This window comes from Vipera ursinii (genome assembly GCF_947247035.1).
Source record: "Vipera ursinii genome assembly, chromosome: Z".
NCBI classification, from domain to species: domain Eukaryota; kingdom Metazoa; phylum Chordata; class Lepidosauria; order Squamata; family Viperidae; genus Vipera; species Vipera ursinii.
Genome location: NC_139517.1, coordinates 33,074,966 through 33,081,282, shown reverse-complemented (window position 1 = coordinate 33,081,282; position 6,317 = coordinate 33,074,966).

Below are 6,317 nucleotides of genomic sequence, written 5' to 3'. Positions count from 1 at the left end.
GGCTACCCAAAAGGAAAAGTTTCTGTTTTGCTATCTAATTTGCCACCCCCAAGCCCTCTTTTTGTTGACATAGCTCTCTAAATTCGTTGCCCGCTGCAAACACATTCTAACTCTTGCATGATTGTAAGGATCATTTATGACCCGCCTCCTGGTTGATGCATTTCAGCTGTGCCCAATCTGGTGACTTTCAAATATGTTTAGCAGAATTTCCAAAATTTCCAGTTACAAATGGATTTATTGCATAAAGTGCAATGGTTCCTATATCAAGCTATGAGTATATACTGTATTTAAGATGAAAGACAGCTGAACACAATGTGATTTGCTGGCTTGCGTTGGCTAGGCCTAGTACTCTTATTTTACCTACATTCCTGCAGAAAACGTGCCATAGTTTTACTTTGTGCTGTTGGAATTTAATTGACTATATTTTGAGATTTCTGTCAAATATTTCATTGGTTTAATGTCTTGATGCAGAGATGCAAATAATAATATAAAGTGTAAAAATTGTTTAAAAGGTAGTGGCTAATAATATAGACAGCCTAACGTAACATTAAATACATCGCTCAAAAATCTTAGATTAAGGAAGAGACACTAAAATTGTATCATTCAATAATTACAGATTTGGTGGAGTACATTGAAATTAACTGGAATGTAATAGATAGAAAAAGAAAACTACCGTAATCTATAATGACAACAGTGTACAATTGCACATTGTTGGATTTATGTCATTACAATTTATTTTGTGTTGCAGTCCAGCAACAAGCACCCTTAGTAGCTGTGGCTAAAATAAAAAGTTTGTTATATTTTTGGACATTATTTATTTAATAATATTTCTATACCGCCCTTCTCCCGAAGGACTCAGGGCGGTGAACAGGGCAAGAATAAAAATACAGAATTACAAAATTAAAAAAGGATTAAATACATGCCCACTAAAAACAATCAATACAATATTAAAACCCCAATAAAACTACAGTAAAAAACCCCACCAATCCCCCATCAGGCCAGGCCGGCTTGTTCGAATAAGAATGTTTTTAGATCGCGGCGAAAGGAGCGAAGATCGGGCGCCATCCGGAGCTCAACCGGTAACTGATTCCATAGCTCCGGGGCGCCCACAGAGAAGGATCTCCCCCTGGGGGCCACCAATCAACATTCTCTGATCGGTGGCACCCTGAGGAGGCCCTCTCTGTGGGAACGCACAGGGCGCAGGGAGGTTGATGCCGGCAGCAGGTGTTCCCTAAGGTACTCCGGACCCCTGCCATGTAGGGCTTTAAACACCATTACTAGTACCTTGAATCTCACCCCGAAGACAACTGGCAACCAATGCAGCTCACGGAGCAGAGGTGACATTATGTTTAATGTCAGATCTAATTTGCCCCTAAATTCCACCGTTATAAACATAAAGACTTTAGCCAGCAGTAGACTTGTGCAGGACTGCATTTAAGACTTAACAAAAAATACCTATTTCTTAATAGTTTAAGCAGAGATAGAAAACCCTTTGCAGTTCCAATGCAACAGAGCTCCAAAAATTTAAACTGTATCACCAATAAGATCTTGTCACTGTAACAAAGGCAGCTGTCTTAAAACATGTCACCATTTGAAATGTCTCATTATTACTATTCAAGTTTATATTTTTAACCACATATAAGAAAATCTATGGTGTCACAAATACTATTATTCTGGTTCTTCTGTTTCTACAAATTGTTATTGTTTGTCGAATACCAAAAATTTTATTCCAAACATTAATCAGTAATCCTTTTATTTCAGAGCTGTTCCACTAGTGTTCTTAACTTTCACCAGCTGTATTAATGTATTAATATTGATCTTGTAATTTATCTTAATTCTGGTCTAGAATGGTTTCTTTTAACAAATAGCAGGAAGCTTTTTAAAACTGGATTTTTCTCTTTTTATCAGTTGTATACCATCGGATTTTTATGCCCAAATCTCTCAAAAACCTATCTGTGTTCATCTTCATGTGTGCCAGTCGTGAAATGTTGAGAACCTCAAGAGATAATTGCTGTTCCTTCCAGCTGATCAATATGCAAAAAACAGCTTTCACTTAGTCCTTTGCTAACGAACTACTGCCAGTTCCAAAGTAAAGAAATTTCTCTTATGCACATTTCACACAAAAAGATAGTACATTGTTTTCTCCCCATTTCTGTTCATATCCTTATGCATTTCCCTGGTTATATCTGAGCAATTACAAGACCAGAACTAATGAGCCACCAGGACCATGCTGCATTAAAAAGATTTTATGAAATAGAGCCAGAAGATATCAAGAGATAAACTTTCCCACCATTGAGAAAACAGCCTAATCATCGGTTTTAAGAAGGTTTTATAAATGTAAATCTAAAGATGTTGCTGTGCCATCAAATATCCAGCTAATGTTAACTTAAAGGTAAAGGTTCCCCTGTACATGCGTGCTAGTCGTTTCCGACTCTAGGGGCCGGTGCTCATCTCCGTTTCAAAGCCGAAGAGCCAGAGCTTGTCCAAGGACGTCTCTGTGGTCATGTGGCCGGCATGACTAGACACCAGAGGCGCATGGAATGCTGTTACCTTCCCACCGTAGTGGTCCCTATTTTTCTACTTGCATTTTTTTTACGTGCTTTCGAACTGCTAGGTTGGCAGAAGCTGGGACGAGAAACAGGTGCTCACTCTGCTACGTGGCACTCGGGATTCAACCTGCCAAACTGCCGACCTTCTGATCGACAAGCTCAGCATCCTAAGCCACTGAGCCACCATGTCCCTGACAATGTTAACTTACTCAGAGCTTATTCTAAGTGGATGTGGAAATTTCAAATGAAACTACCTTTACCTGCAAATTTACATAATAGCTAGTTTTTGTTCTAAAATAGATCATAATCCCCTGGTTTTTATCCTATTACTATATTTTGTATATATTTCTATAATCAGGGACCTTTAGCTGCTCCTTCTTTTGACTAAACTATAAACCAAGACATTGAAGTACATTAGCAGTAATTCTATAAATCAATATTACTAATCAAATGCAAAGTGATCTGAAAGAAAAGTTAAGGGGAAACCTTGATAAATGGTTGTGCTGAAAAACTAGATAAAGTGTAATAATTGCTTAATGTTTTGTATATTTTTATATCACACTTTCAGGGTATTTCACATACAATGTCTTACATTTCTTTTGATAACTGTTAAATTAGGACATAATGGGCTTTAGAGTAAATTAGGGACGCAGTGGCTCAGTGGGTTAGGACGCTGAGCTTGTCAATCAGAAAGTTGGCAGTTTGGCGGGTCGAATCCCGAGTGCCGCGTAACAGAGTGAGCGCCTGTTACTCGTTCCAGCTTCTGCCAACCTAGCAGTTCAAAAACACGTCAAAATGCAAGTAGAAAAATAGGGACCACTACGGTGGGAAGGTAACAGCGTTCCGTGCGCCTTTGGCGTCTAGTGATGCTGGCCACATGATCACGGAGACGTCCTCGGACAAGCGCTGGCTCTTCGGCTTTGCAACGGAGATGAGCATCGGCCCCTAGAGTCGGAAACGACTAGCACACGTGCGTGGGGGAACCTTTACCTTTTTACAGTAGTGACTCCAAAATCCTGATAGATTTCTAAAAATGGAAAGGTTTTTTTGTGGTGTGGATAGTGCCATTATCTAAGGCTCTTTTCATATTTCAGAATCCTAAATGGAAAAAAATGTGCATACTTTTTCACTGAATAGAATCTATCTGGGTCATTTACTGAGATACTGGAGGTGAATAAAGTAGATAGTTAGAGCAATAGCTAGTACACTAGTGGGAGAAGGTAAGAGCTAAGTGCCTATTTAGCATTTATAATTTCCACGTTTCTGTACAGAGCTTAAGAAAATAACAGTTTCTGTTGACTTACAATAAAAGTAAATTTAGGTCCTTCCTTCCTTCCTTCTTTCTTTCTTTCTTTCCTTCCTTCCTAATCCAGGGAAACCTATGTCTAAGTTTCTAATAAACAAGAATAAATGCCACAAAGGTGCCAATAACAAGGCTTTTTGCTGTTACTTGCTTTGCTTTTCTAAATTAATTTCTTAGTTTACCTATTATTTCAGAATGGGACCCCATTTCAGTCTTGACTTGATTTAATTTGGTTATTTTCCTTAAGGTGCCACTTGAGAATGTTTCATACAGAAAAGGGGGGAATAATTTGATGAAAATAATAGAAACTATAGAATCAACAGAAAACCCAATCAAGTGAATGGGTTGAAAAAGATCCCACACCTATGCCACCTTTTTGTCACTTCCTCCCACTTGTACATAAAGGCAGTCTTTTGGTTTGTAGCTTGCTATTTGTTTTTCCTTATTTTAGGTGTCTTGACTGATTGATTGATTGATTACATGCCATCAGTTCATTGTCATTTTTAAGCAACCATGTATATAGATTTTCTCCCTGATTCAAGTGGCAAAATCTGGTTGATTTTTCTCTAAACTTCATAATAAAAGCCATGCCAGGCCTGGTTGATAGTTGAATGGGAGATTGACAGAGTATCAAGCAAATCTGTGAATCTGAAAACATTTTTGAAAAAGTCAATAGAAAGCCTCTTATTATTTTAATATTATTATTATACTAAACTATATTATATATTATACTATACATCATATTACCAAGAAACCTTCATGAATATTTTAGTGTTTTATTTTACTTTAGATATCAAAAAGTGCAGTTATTTTTACAGATTCCACTGTAAATAGTCCAAATATTCAAAAAATATTTTATATTTTATTTTGTTTGTTTCATCGTTACTTACTTTTTCTCAGGATCTTCTTTTAATGACTTATGATAGCTGAATTTTAGAAGTTGTTCTTTATGACATATGGTGCCTTGATTGATTGATTGATTGATTCTGCATATGTCTAGTACAATTTTGGGAAGATTTCCCTACACTATTTTGCATTAAGGTGTTCATAGGAAGGGTATTTGCAATGTATGGCAGTGAAAGTTGGACCATAAGAAAGGCCGAGCACCAAAGAATTGAGGCCTTTGAGCTATGGTGCTGGAGAAGACTCCTGCGAGTCCCTTGGACTGCAAGGCGATCAAACCGGTCAGTCCTAGAGGAGATCAACCCTGACTGCTCTTTAGAAGGCCAGATCCTGAAGTTGAAACTCAAATACTTTGGCCACCTAATGAGAAGGAAGGACTCACTGGAGAAGAGCCTAATGCTGGGAAAGATTGAGGGCAAGAGAAGAAGGGGACGACAGAGAATGAGGTGGCTGGATGGAGTCACTGAAGCAGTAGGCATGAGCTTAAATGGACTCCAGAAGATGGTAGAGGACAGGAAGGCCTGGAGGAACATTGTCCATAGGGTTGCGATGGGTCGGACACGACTTCGCAGCTAACAACAACAAGGAAGGGTATTTCCCAAAATAGAGCATCAAGTGAACATAATTTTATACAGAATTATTGGCAGGATTTCACACGGCCTGATATTACTAAATGGAAAGTGCTAAAAATGAGCAGGAGCCGTCAACATTTACCTAGCACAGTTACACATCTATCCTTTTTCTTACATTCATATGTTCTACAGACATCTATTGCCCTGCTTGAACAAAAGCAGTGACCTGAGGAAATGTATTAATTACCATACTCTTATTCAGAATTAATTAATCTAGACTAATTAGCACTCGCTGGACTAATACCAGAATTGTTAAGAAGGCATGATAGGAAATTCATCCAAGTATATTTTAAAAATTCTTTTATTTACAAAATAAAAATGAAATAAAAATACAAAATAAGGAATTTTCTGTGTTATTAGTTTTTCACTCCAAAAGTATGAATTCGTTCACTTTATAGCTCACCTATTTATTTATTTATTTATTTAATTGGATTTATATACCGCCCTTTCCCGAAGGACTCAGGGCGGTTTACAGGGTATTTAAAACAAGAAATACAAAAGTTAAAAACAATTAAAAATAATTACAACAGTCCCTGAAAAAGTAAAAAAAACCAATTAAAATTAAAATTAAAATTCTCAGCCTAAAATAACACATGAGGTGTTTTTATTTTTACAGATTAAATATTTGAAAACTTTCAGTGCTCTAATTCAGCATTCTGAATCCTGGTTCTCTACATACATTGAACTGTATCTTCCATCTTTCTCTATTCACTTGGTAGCCTTGTTGGTTGGAAATGTGGGAGCTGAGCTAAGTGCAACAGTTCAGAAAGATAGTAAGATTGTCCCATTTTGTATATTTGTGTGAAAGAATTATCACTGATTAACCACAGAACACAGACATCACCCAATTTAAACTCAAAACACTTTTGTGAAGAAGAGCGTTCTCACTATTAGATAATTTTATCATTCCAGGATAAATTATTTCCAGGA